The sequence below is a fragment of the Strix uralensis genome, chromosome 2, assembly GCF_047716275.1.
Source record: "Strix uralensis isolate ZFMK-TIS-50842 chromosome 2, bStrUra1, whole genome shotgun sequence".
Taxonomy (NCBI): Eukaryota; Metazoa; Chordata; class Aves; order Strigiformes; family Strigidae; genus Strix; species Strix uralensis.
In genome coordinates, this window is record NC_133973.1 from 44,085,377 (window position 1) to 44,098,804 (window position 13,428).

Below are 13,428 nucleotides of genomic sequence, written 5' to 3' on the forward strand. Positions count from 1 at the left end.
TAAACAACCACAGTTCTTACTGCCCATAGACATAGTGCTTCAGCATTGATGGTCTGTCACAGATTTCAATATTCCAAAGCACCAAACAATAAAAATATTACAGATTTTATACATTATTATAATTACTACAATTACTGCTTCTGGCACATAACACTTTCTTCAGATGTCCTTGGGGGTTTGTGATAACTACTGATCACCTTGCTAAGCTTTAACACAATGAAACACTTTGTCGCAGCATCACATTCTGGGTGAAGGAGCCATCGACACAATAAGGTGTCGATAATGCTCCTAAAAAGTAAGAGGAAGATATGCCACTTGATGACAAGGTGACTAGTTGGTCATGTGCTTTCTCTGAGGAATCATGAAGCTGTATCTGCACTTCAGTGATGGGTTTTGGACCAGGACTCTCTGGGAAGGTCAGAACAGCAGGATCTGCACACGTTGCTCCAACTGTGCAATATTTCCCTTGAAACTATGCAAAGATTTATCTCACTGTCACGTCCTCCAAACCTCTGAAGCAGCAAGTTCAAATTCCCTGTGGTCCTACTTGCATTTTTCAGTGCTGTTTTTCAATTGCAGACATTTTGTTCCCTTTCTTCTCTACATTTCCTCTCTAGTTTACTATGTACAAAGGTATAGATGTATGATATTCTAACCAAATAGAAAAATATCAGAGGTGGGGAGGTTTGAGGTAGGACAGGACTTTGTAGAGTGAGAAAAAAATATTCTTGCAAAGATTGATTAGGCCATCTTTAAGTTCACTTGACTGATCTCTAGGTCCTATTTTGGCAACTCTGATTAGTTAGAAAGTAGGATTTAGCTGATTATTTCATTTTCCTAAACATCACCAGCTGGTGAAATTCCTGGTTCACAGGAAATTGATTCATAATCTTTAAAAACTTCCTTAGAACTTGCTGAGTACTTTTCCAGATAGACTTTAAGATGTGTTATTCATCAAACAGCAAAAATCCAAATTACTGGAAACTCAGGTGCTAATTAATCCAAGAAAGCAAAAAGAATTATCTTTGTGGCATCTCACATAGATGCAAATTTCACAAAGATAAATTTATACTTCTTTACACTGGATCATGTATATCAGAAGATGTTTAAACCCATGCCTATTAGGAGAAAGAGCAAGGTGTATTACATTGTATTTCATGACAATTTTTTGCATATTGTGGAAGCAAAGAGATTCCCATGTGAAAATAGCTTTCTGCTTCAGATGGACATCATGGATACTGACCAGAATGGAGGGAAAAACAAACATTAATAAAAATTAGAAGTCAGTAAAAAAGCAAGGGATTTTAAAACTGTGATTTTTAAGAATGGCACATTCTTTTCACATCTGCTATTTTTCTTCATCTTTGATGTTCATTTACTTCATGTCTTCAGGGTTACTTCATGCCTTCAAGATTTCCACTACAAGGGTTAGGAATCTACTTTTCTTTATTTTTGTAAATGAAAAATGAGCTTCTCAAGCAAGATCACAATCACAGCAAGATCACAATCACAGCACCTGAAACTTTAGGAAGAATGCTAACAATGATACCTTCCAATCATTTGCCCAGAAAAATAGCAGAAGTAATACACACCTGGGTAACATATACCTGTAAATGTAAATATACATGGGTGCACACACACAGGCAGACATGCACACACATGCCTGTATAATGTATACATGGATGAATAATATACATATATGTGTATGCATGTGCACACACATCCCTGGGTAAATATACCTGACTGGTACAAATATAGCAAGCAGCAAGCATGTCTGCAAAAAACATCTCTGAGATGAAAAACATTATTGACAAATGTCCAATATCTTCCCTGTCCACTCAGGTCTACATATTTATGTGTTACTGTTAACTGTGTGGTTTTTAACATAGAAAAATGAGCAAACATGTGACAAAGCTACGTGACCTTTTATAAGCACATATATAACTGGCACAAAGGGAAAAACAGTGGCTTTAACTAGTACTGCTGTATTTCAGAATTCTTGGATTTCTTGTCTGTGAAATGTTAAACAGTGGAAGCACCCTAAAGTGTGTTTGGAGGACGTGTTGGAAAAACAGTAAAATGGAAGCAAAAGGCGCTGAGTGATCAGAAGACACTTTATGCTCTTGTGTCCCACTGATAAAGTGAGAATATCCTCTCTGAGTTGGCTTTTTGCCAATTCCTAGAGAGATTTTAAAGTTGTCACACTTAACTAGCAATATAAGCAGCTTTTAGCATTCACCATGAAGTTTCACCTGCTATTTTCTCAGACTGTAATATAAGGCACCTGTTTGTTAAAAATTTGGATCTGGGCATAATTCAGTGGGCTCAGGTGAAATGTTGCTGATGATTCCCCAGTGGAAGGCTATAATGTCAAGAGATAGTTCTCCTGAGTTCTGAGTTTTTTGATGAGAGTAGTAGCTGATAAAAATAGCCAAGCACAAGAGTCCAATAAAAAATAACAGTGCTTTTCTCATGACTGCTGCTGAAATACTGGGCAGCATTCAGCGCTATGTTAACTAGAAAGATATTGATCAATTAGAGAGAATTTAATGAAAAACAACAAATTAATTACTAGAGGGACGATGAGGATTTAGGAGATGGATTAAAGGCACTAAATTAGGTATGTGATGACTAAGCAAAGCAAGGAATGGTATTCAGATAAACCTCTTGAATTTGCTCAGGTTCAGTGTCTGAGGTGAACTATGTGGTTCTGAGGTGCTATGTTGTCCATATGAGAGAATGTGTACCAGGTAAAGATTTCACATGTGCTTATGTGAGAGCTATCATTTCCAGGAGGAGCAGGGGACAGTGCCTGCTAGCAGGACTGAGGCAGCTGCAGGGCAGCTGCAGGGCAGCTGGGCAGCCTTTGCAGCTGAATAGCATGCAGCTCGCTGCAACTCTGTGCTCCTGCCTCCCTCCTGCTCTGGGATGCCATGTGTCCAATGCATCTGCTCAGAGATTCATATATGGTCCTGATGCTGCATTGCAAGTAGCCCCACAGTAAGGCCTTAGCTGTATGAGAGTGTGAAGGGTGGGCAGCAATATGAGTCTTACGCTGAGTATGTAAGATTTGATGGGTGAAAAAAGTGTGAAGGTTGCTAGCTGTATGCAAAGACAGAAGTATTTAATTCTGTGAGGGAAACTATAGCTAAGAATAAAATAAATTAAAAAATTAGGATATGAAAAAACCAAACCACAACAAAAAGCACAGAATTGAGTTCTGCTGAGGAATTTTCTTCTGAGAGAATCTGGAGAATGATTCACCACCGGTATTTTTTACATTATTCTGTATGAAACACTAGAAAGTGTACTTTTGGGAGTAAGTCTCCCTTAGCAGAGAAATGGGCTTCATGATCAACGAATCTTCTCTGATTTTAATGTCTGCAATTTTCTTTGTATATTCTAAACAATGTTCTTATTTCTGCCCTGGAAGGTGCTGCTGCTGAGTAAGAGGAATCTGTGTGCTGTTCCCATGAAAACAGTGCAGTGAAATGAAAAAGAGCTTGTGAGTAGTAATTAGAGCTATTAGCTAATAGACTAATAATATTTTTCTCATTATGTGGGGTGGGGAGGAGGAGGAAGTCAGGCCTGCCTCATGTCAGATGCTCTGAGTCACAACTAAAAGTTATGCTGCAATCTTGCAGCATTTCCCTTTTATGGTGCCTGCTGGTTGTGTCCCCATTAAGATCATGTGGATGTAACACTGCCCTGTTGCACTGTATCCTCCTCTTCTGTGCACACAGAGAGCAGCAGACGCAGCCCCTCTATACTTAAACTGTCAGCTATTAACCCTGTGTGTTCTTTCTTTCTACCTTATCCCAGAGAAGTCACAGAACTTTCTCTGCTTTTGCAACTGAGAGACAAGTCACAAACACAAATTACAGCCTTAGATGTGCCCTTTGTTCCCACAAGCAGGGAGAGAGCAATTGTAGGAGATGGGAGACAACCAAGCTCTTCAGCATTCAGAAGCTGAAGGCTTGCTGTGAAACTCCCTCATGGGCCTAGCTCACATCTCCTGCATGGATGCTAGTTCTGCAGGGAACGGGAAATCACTGGTTTGGGCTCTGCCCTTGAGTCCTTTCCTCTCTGCACTCATACACAGCCCAGGAAGAGTTTATGAGTATTATGAGCATTATGAGTATTCCCTGCTTAGTTGCTTTTTCCCAAGTATGATGCAGACAAAGTTTTCTTTCTGCTCTTTTCAAGATTCTCTGTAATTTTTTTGTTATTTGTTTTAAGCAGCCTGATCTAGGGAAAGGTGTCCCTGCCCATGGCAGGGGGGTTGGAGCTAGATGATCTATAATGTCCCTTCCAACACCAACCATTCTTCAATTCTATGATTTCCCATTCTTTTCCTGTTACTCATCCTCCAAAGAAAATCACATTGATTTTCAACCATGGTGCATGCATATATATATGTATATGCGTTAAAAGGAGAATAACATGACAGGTGACAAACATGTAGTCTTAGTGATGGTGATTATGGGACTGAGGAAGCAATAATAAGTTGTGACCAATTCTTATGATCAGAAGATGACCAGGGAAGGATATGTATCTAGTTTGCTGTAACAGCTCAAGCTGGCAATGAAGTCACAGCATGAATTGTAGCAGCACCACTGACATTGGATTCCTGGAACTATTACTTGTACAACTAGCCACCTCTTTCACATGTTTTTGGCTTTCTCAGTGGTCTAATTTTTAAACCATACTGATAGAATAAAAAAAGAGGGAGGTCTTCTTTTGTACTTATGAATATTATAAGTTCTGTAATGCTTATCTTGCTTACTAAACTCTTGGAGTGTTTATTAAATAAAAAAGAGTGATGTTCTGTGTATCAACTGGTGCAGATTTAGAGAGCTCCTGATAGACTTCAGGATGAATCTAGATGCCAATAGCAAAAAAAGACTCACTAACTTTGAATAAAAATCTTTCTGTCAACTTGAATGATAGGTGATGCATAGCTAAATCATAACTGTGCCAGCAAATCTGTCAGCTGTTTTATCTAGAAAGTGCTGCCTTTTGCTCATAAAGGTTAAAATTCCACTGTGCCTTCTTAAAATCTCTGTTCTTCACAGCTGTGCTAGAAGTTAAAATCCAGCTGCCTGTGTGGTTTAACAGTTTAATAGATAACATTTATATATATTTTTTTTCCTTCTGAGTCTTAGAAACTGAAATAATGTAAAAGATTTATATTTGACCTTCTAGGGTTTTTCTAGTAGTTCTGTGTTGTTTCTCACTCCAGTTCGCTCAGAGTTGCCTAAAAACTTTATCACAAAAATTCAGTAGTTTATATATAAACCTGGGGTTAAGGCCCAGGAGATCAAGATGGAGATAGCAGTAAGAGTTTGTTCAGTTTCATGTATTTGTCCTATTATACCAAAGAAATTCAGTCTCTGAACTGAATTTAACTTCTGCTCTATAGAAATAATTCTATACCTGCCAAGAGCTGCAATAGTGTGATAATGTCCCAATGATATAGGTTGCCACATGATTTATTCTCTTGTAGTTAAAATTCTAGGGTGATTAAGTGGGAAAGCAAAAGGGAAAGCAAAAATGTTTTAAATGTAATTATTTTGACATTATTTTTTCCATTTAACCAATACATCAAAAGTTTATTTATTTGACTGTTCACATTTCTTTTGGCATGAAGGGGTCTTTAATTTAATAAGGAAACATTATTTAGCCTATAAATTCAATGCAGACAGTAGAATTGAGTTTATTACATGAAACTGAGCAGCAAATAACTTTTAATGTGTTTTCAGTAATTTTCATCAGTAACACTAGCATATGGTGTTTTCTTATGAGAAGTGAATTGTGAAATCTTTCTAGTCAAAATGTAGGAGTTAAAACTGAATAAGAAGAATTTAGGAAAAGTAATCATATTAAAAATGGTTCTTCTAACCTAGACAAAGTGTAGCAAGGTGCTTCACCTGCAAATCTCCTTGAAGATAAATAAAAGTACAGTTTGAAAAGTCTGTATTTTAAAAGTAATGTTTTTGCTTCTCATCAGCTCTTAATGTTATCATCTGTCATATAAAAAGAAAGGATTTATAGTACAATCTCTTCCATGTAGAGTGTGTCTCACAATTGTAGTCCTAATTTTGTTTGCTTCTGTCAATGAGTCATTTACCAACTCTACCCTAGTGGACTTAGTAGCTTTCCAGTCATGGAGTAGCGGTGCAAAGGGTTCAATAAAAGTGGGGAAGATAAAGGGAACTACTGATGGTAGATGTTTTGAGCTACAGTAAAACTGGAGGACACAACTATTCCATCAATACTTGTTTTTAAGCTTTTGTCCTAATTGACTTTTGTCCTAATTCATAAACATGATCCCTGCATTCATTTTATTAAGCACATAAAAATGGCCGATCTTCCAAAGTGGACTGGAAGACTATTTTTTTTCTCCCTTGTTTTTCCTAACACAGTTATAGTCATTATTAGATCTCCCCTGCCAAGTTTCTATTATATTCAGACAACTGGACTTGGATTAATTTTCCCCACAAGGCAGTCTGCTGTGCTAATGGCCAAGCAACCAGGTCACCTTTTAAAACTACCAATGTAGTGTTTGATTGGCAGATATGTATATTAAAAATAATGTTCTCTTTATGGCTTTTATTTTCTGCTGTGCTCTAGTATGTCTCCTCACTGACTAGTTTATTAACTGTAGGAGTGTATGTACATGAAAATAATAGTGTCCATGATCCCTTGCCCTATTTGTAATATTCCTCACTAAGCTCTCTTTTTCAGATCCAGTTATATACTGAACTTTAAATGCTGCCTTTTCAGCTCTTTTCACTTGTATGAAGCTGTTCTGTTACCCTTTCAGCTCAATTCATAGCCTTCCTACCTGTAAGACAGTACTCTGTCAGTTCAGTTTCCATCCTCGCCCACCACTGACACAACAGAGAAACAGCGGGCTGGATATTTACCTCTTCTGGCCTCTCCTTTAGTGATACATAGCTATAACCACTAAATGGCACCCTGCCTCAGGCTGGGCGGCCACAGAATTTTCTCTGCATTGCAATATGTGGTTTGCTGAACAAGAAAGACCAGACTTCTAAAATGGCTCTGCAGGTGGTTGCCAGGAGGGGGGAATATAGATCTTCTAATCAGATCTTAGGCCTGAGTCTTTTCAAGCTATACTTAAGTGCCTGAGATAGTGCTGGAATAGAATTTGATATAGATAACAACAGAAGATAACCTGTAAGTGAACACTGGGACCATAGAGATTATGGTCCTATAATTTCTTCTTAGCTTCATATATTTGAAAGCACAGTCAAACACAGCCCACTTTGTCCTGCTGTTGGTTAAAGTCAGCTGTCAGCTACTCGAGTGCAACGCTCTCAACATCATGGGGATCCCATGAGGGATCACTCCTAAGCATGGAATTGGTCCTAGATATGAAATATAGCCGTGAGTTTACTGACTGAGATCAGCACCTTATTAAAATAAGTGGTAGGAGAATGGTGCAGGAAATTGAATGCTTGCCCTTTTTTTCCAATGGGTCACCAAACAAGTAACCAGCCAAAGTTCCTTCTTACTTACAGAAGGAAATAAATTTTTTTAAGTTTTTGATAGCTACTTCCTCCACCAGTTCAGGTTCCTTCTCTATGCCATATTCTGGATTTCCCTTCAGTTTTGTTGAATCGTAACTTCTGTGTGTCTTTTTTGGTTGATTGCTGATTGTTGCTATACCTTAGCACTGATATCCTAGGATAACTTTAGTGTAGAACCTAGGCAGTTGCCATTTACTTGTTTACTACATGACAATCAACTGAAGAACAGATCACATTTAGTTTGGAAGGAAATGTTAAGAAATTACTTAAAAAATTTTGGCATATAATTTCTCTAATTTTGCATTCTTTAAATGCTTTTAATGTCAACATCTGAAATATATAATTAACATTCATTTTTTATGAGATTTTCATTGTGGTGACATAGAGCTGAGCCACAGAACCCTCTGCCCTATGTCTAGTTTGACAAAATACGATTCAAAATAAAACTCTCAATTCTACATGCTCATTAAAATGATTCTTGTCCTACTAGTCTAGATAAAGGTCAGAGAAATAATTGCTTAGAGCTTTCCCCTACACTTTCAAAGAAGATCTAAAGAAGAGTGTCTTTGTCATATGAATAAAAAATCCTCTCCCCGTTTTCTTTAAAGGCTTTAATTTCCTCATTATCAGAATAGCTTACCCCATATCTTCTTCCTATTATAAAGGCTTCAGGATACAGACTAGCAGCAATTTTAAATCATCATTTTACTTCTGTACCTACTAAGAGAGAGATGTAGGCAACCTTCTGGTGCACAGATTCACCTTCTCTTACTACTTTTTATTGTGACTCATCCAATGCTTCTCTTCATTCAGCTGGAGAATGCATTATTTTCTTATTTTCAGCTTTCTTAGAATCATTATATTTTGCAGAAATCAGGATATTTTGTATTAAATATAATGAGTAGCATCTAAGCAAAAAAAAAAAAAAAAGACTGCTTTTTCAATTTATTTCTATAGCAAAAAATGTAAAATAAGGAATAATAATGAGTAGCAGCAGTAGCAAAGTTATGTATTTGACCACTTATTCCTTCCAATACTGGCAGTTCCTTTCTGCATGGGACTTTCATATCTCAGTTTTATCTAACGGAAGCATCTCAGTACACCACAGGGTTAGTCCCTACAAACAAGGGTTGACATTTATAAATGTCTGGAAACTAAAAGGGAATAGCAAACAACCATTTTGGTAGGATTCAAGCTTCAGTGTAAACAATGTCTCATCTAGTTAAAAGCCACAATATTTAATAGACCTTTTCAAAGTGTACTGGGTCTTGGCTGGGATGGAGTTAACTTTCTTCATTGCAGCCCACAAGCTGCTGTGCTTTGGATTTGTGGCCAAAGCAGTGTTGATAACACACCAAAGCTTTGGCTGCTGCTGAACTGTGCTTGCACAGCGTCAAGGTTCTCTCTGTTTCCCATGCTGCCCTTCTGTTCCTGCTCATGTTCAATGAGTAGGCTGGGGGTGGACAAGGGGTTCGTAGGGGACACAGCTGGAACACCTGATCCAAATGGGCAAAGGGATATTCCATACCATAGGTTCTCATGCTCAATAACAAAATTTTGCTCAGGGAAATGAGGAGGAAGGGGGGACATGCATGATTATGGTGTTCTTCATCCCAAGCAGCTGTTACACCTGCTGAAGCCCTGCTTTCCAGGAAGTGGCTAAACATCTTCCTGACAATGGGAAGTATTGACGAATTCCTCTTCTTAGTTTGCTTGTGCATATAGCTTTTGCTTTCCCTGTTACACTGTCATTATCTTGATCCACAAGTCTTCTCAACTTCCTTCTATTTTCTTCCCCATCACACCAGAGAGCGGAGTGAGAGAATGGGTGGGTGAGCATTTGACTGTTAACCAAGGCTAACCTACCACACCAGGTATTACTGCTAGAATCAGTTTCAGAAATTTCTGGATGTATATGTTCAAGAAACAACTCTGCAGTGTGATTTCTTCCCTCCCCCATATATGAAACATCTATGATTCAGTGATCAACACCATACCTACCGTTATCACTCTGGTCTTAGTTTTGAGGTGCATGTAGAAGTTCCTGGATAAATATTTGGAATCCAGGTATAAGCGAATTCTGGAACAGTATCTTCAGCAATATTTTTAAGGCTCAGACATATGTTTTGCTGATCTTTTTGAAAGAGCCTAATAGCAACTGCTGGATCACTTTCAGTTAGCTAGAGTATTTGGTATTTCTGGCTAAAGATGAGATTAATCACCCTGCAAGTAGCAATCATTTGTAATAATAAGGGTAAATTTTAAATTATGTTTAAGTGATTGTGACTCCTACATCCTTCTGAGAGGCTGAGACTTAACTTTAGCTCCCCAAACCACTAGCCAAAAATACATTTAGGCTCCTTAGTAACTTACACATTTTTTAAAATATTTTGCAAAAAGTATATTCAGACTTTTTTTTGCAAAGGTAATTTAAGAGGGAGTCCAGCTGTGTAGGAAGTCTGAGTAGTTGTGGACATTTGCTACTGAATTAATTTCTTAGATACCTGATCAAATACAATGATATGGTTGTAGCGTGAGTCTAGAAAACCTTCCCTATCCCCCTGCTCCCAAAAGGTTTACCAACACATGTGAAAATGGATAAACTATAAGGAATGTAAAATAAAACATTTTGGGGGGCTTAGCAGCCACAGCTCTCTTGCCTTCCACAGAAACGGAAGATGCTAAAAAGTTCTGAAAAATCAAACCTTAAAGTGTGTTTACCTTAGTAGACCCAACTTGATAGCTTCTCAGAAAGTCTTTGCAGTTTGTTTGCTCTTGGCAAGCAGGGATCCCTACCATTCATAAAATTCATATCCTTGCAAGCACTCCTGTGTAAACTGTTATGTCTAATTGACATATTCATAAGCCACACCACCAGCCATTAACCAAAATCATAAACATTGCACGTGGTGACTATGCATGCAGGGACATGGCAGGACAAAATCCCAGCAGCATTGCTAACATTTGTATGTAGTGCCATAGGTGTGCATGACATTGTGTGAAGGCAAGACTCTTTTCCTGATATTACAGGGAGATCAGGCACTGTAATGCCATGCCTTGTACCCCATGCATGATAGGTAGAGTTTGCATTTCCAACAGGAAACAGAGGAATGGAGGGCAAGCAGAAAGCGTTTTAATTCTCATCTTGGAACCATCAGATTAAATGATAAATGGCCAGCCCCAGAACGCACAAGAAGTATGTGGCAGAGCACAGAATTATACTCTATTTTGTTATGAACCAGATTAATAACTTTCTTCATGGATTTCTCTTCTTTTGATCAACTGAGACACCTCAGCATTGAATCAAAATCAAATGAAAGACAAGCAAATGCACCACAGTATCAGTGGTGAATAATTAATTGAATGACAAAAAGACGTCACACTTTTTCTTAAAAATTAATTCTTGCTAGTTGGTATTTTAAGCAGTTACCTTGAATGCCCAAGACAATTGTATCACCTGCACAGTTGTGACAAAAAGGAGGAAAGACAAAGGATAATTATAAATAAGGAAAAAAAACCCCAAATAATATGGTTTTATTAATAATCTTAATTTTATATACCCATAACATGATTTTTAAATTAATTATTCATTCTCAGAAAGTAAGCAAAAGAACATTCTGAACTTTTTTGCAAATACTTCAATTTTGATGAAAATCCAAAGAAAGGACAATAATTTGGAAAGTCTTCACTTAAATTTTTGCTGAATCTCTCCCATAACTGTTTCAATTCACTAGAGGTAACTTACTTCAGAAAAACCCTAAATTCTGAAATCTGAGTTAGGCTTGGAATTATACAAAGCAATTAAATGTTGAAATGCTACAGGGGCTGTCTTCAGTGCCTATAACAGGGTTTTTCCAGAGTTCAACTGTTGAGTTAGGCACAACATGTAATCAGTATTTCTTCTGGTGTCTTAGTGTAGGCGTCATTCTTTTACTTGAAAATGAACATTTCAGCCATTCCAGTGTTATTCAAGTTAATGTTGTTCAGTATGTGTAGACAATGGCAGGTCCGTGCAGCTTCTGTACTTAAAAGGAGCAGTTGTGTTCCCATTGCTTGCTTTGGCACCCCTGCTATAGGGATGCAATGTATTTCTTACTCAGGGCCAGTTTTACCCTATGAGGAAATACTGAGGGTAGTAAGGACATTGCTTTTTTTCCTTCCTGGAGAGGACAAGGCTAGAGTCTCATTTTGAAATGTTCCTCATAAACAGTGTGTGAGGAAATGTGTATATCGGCTAGAGAAGACAGAGGTTTCATGGCCAGTTATTCTTGCTCCCTCAGTTCTGCAAATTTGTTTAAAAACTTGAGAACTGAGTCCCTTCATAGGTATCTCCATTCACTTTAAGGGTTGTTTCACCAAACTAATATTAAATTAATTGCTGACAAATTAATTAACTGAATTAGACCATTGAGTCAAAAACCCACATTAGCTCTCTAGAACTACAGACTTTGGAGAAGCTGATGCCTGTGTCAAAGGATGAATAGACTGAGGTCTGTCAACATACTAGACATCTTGGGAAAAGGCAGGTACTGGAAACAATTTTAATTATCCTAGGAGACCTATATACTATATAGTGGATAGCTCCTTTCCTTAATTAGTACTTTTTACAGTTACTGAGCAGATATAGTAAAACTGAACAGGTTTGCATTGTTTAGCTGGAAACACAAAGTGTATTTTTTCCTGGCATAGATGTGGGGACTAAATTAATCAAATGTCAGGCTAGAAAGTTTACTGAGGATCTTAGTGAGTACACAGCTGGAATAGCACAGAGAGCCCTAGCAAGAAAATTGTGGAGCTTTTATATTTTTCTGACAGTTCTGTAATCCAGAAGAGCTGACTGTCCAGGCTGCTCAAGATTAATTGTGTCTGAAAGCAATAGAAAATGGATCTTTAGCTTTGCATATTACTGCTTATCAAATACAAAATGCTCAAAAGCTTCTTTCTATCTCCAAAGAGTAAGCAATTGGTAGTGACTTTTCCCTAGTTACATTTTATATTCATCAGTGCTGGTATCTCAAAAAGCTTCTACTTTATATTGCACACATAAGTGGCCATATACTTGTTTGCACATTAATTTATGTAAGGGAATACAATTAAAACAACTAAAATTTGGAAACAGCAGAACACCTCCATTGACATTGTACCTCCCTGTCCCCGTGCATCCTTGACATCCTGTTTCTGAATATTATAATAAAGTTGTTAACCACAGATCGCTTACTATTTCCTCTTCAGGACTTTGGCCTCAGCTAACACACAGATGCCTTGATAATGAAATTAAGAAATAGGATTTTTTTTATAAATCCCTTTTCCTTATTCATTTCAGAAGATGACAGGTGGATAGTGACTGAGGAAGGGAACTGCAGGAACAGAAGACGTGACTTAGTTTTCCTGAGAAAATTAGTTCTATGCCTGTCCCTTCTGAAAACTCTGTGTGCAATGATTTGAAACTTGGATATGTTCTTCATCTTTGGGTGGCTGGTCTGTACCTCTAGGTCTGCTTTGCAAAATGTTGAATGGTTTCAGTTGCTAGCAAAGTCCACGGCAAATAATTTATCAATATGTAAGTTATTGTGTAATGCTAAAATATAATTTTGACAGTCTGAAGTATTTCACATTGGACACCCAATGTATTTTACTTTAGTCTGTGTCTCAGCTCCCTGTCTCCTAAACGGAGATAATGCCCTCAAATTTCACATGTGTTTTACAGCAATAAATGAATTGTCTGCGAAGTACTCAGATTCTGGGGTGATGAGCATCATAGAAAAGCCCAGGAGGAAATTAATAATTTTTTTTTTCAGAGCAGGGCTTGAACAGTGTTTTTTAAATAAGGCCCAGGGCAACACATTGAACAATGAGGCTAAAAAAATATTGA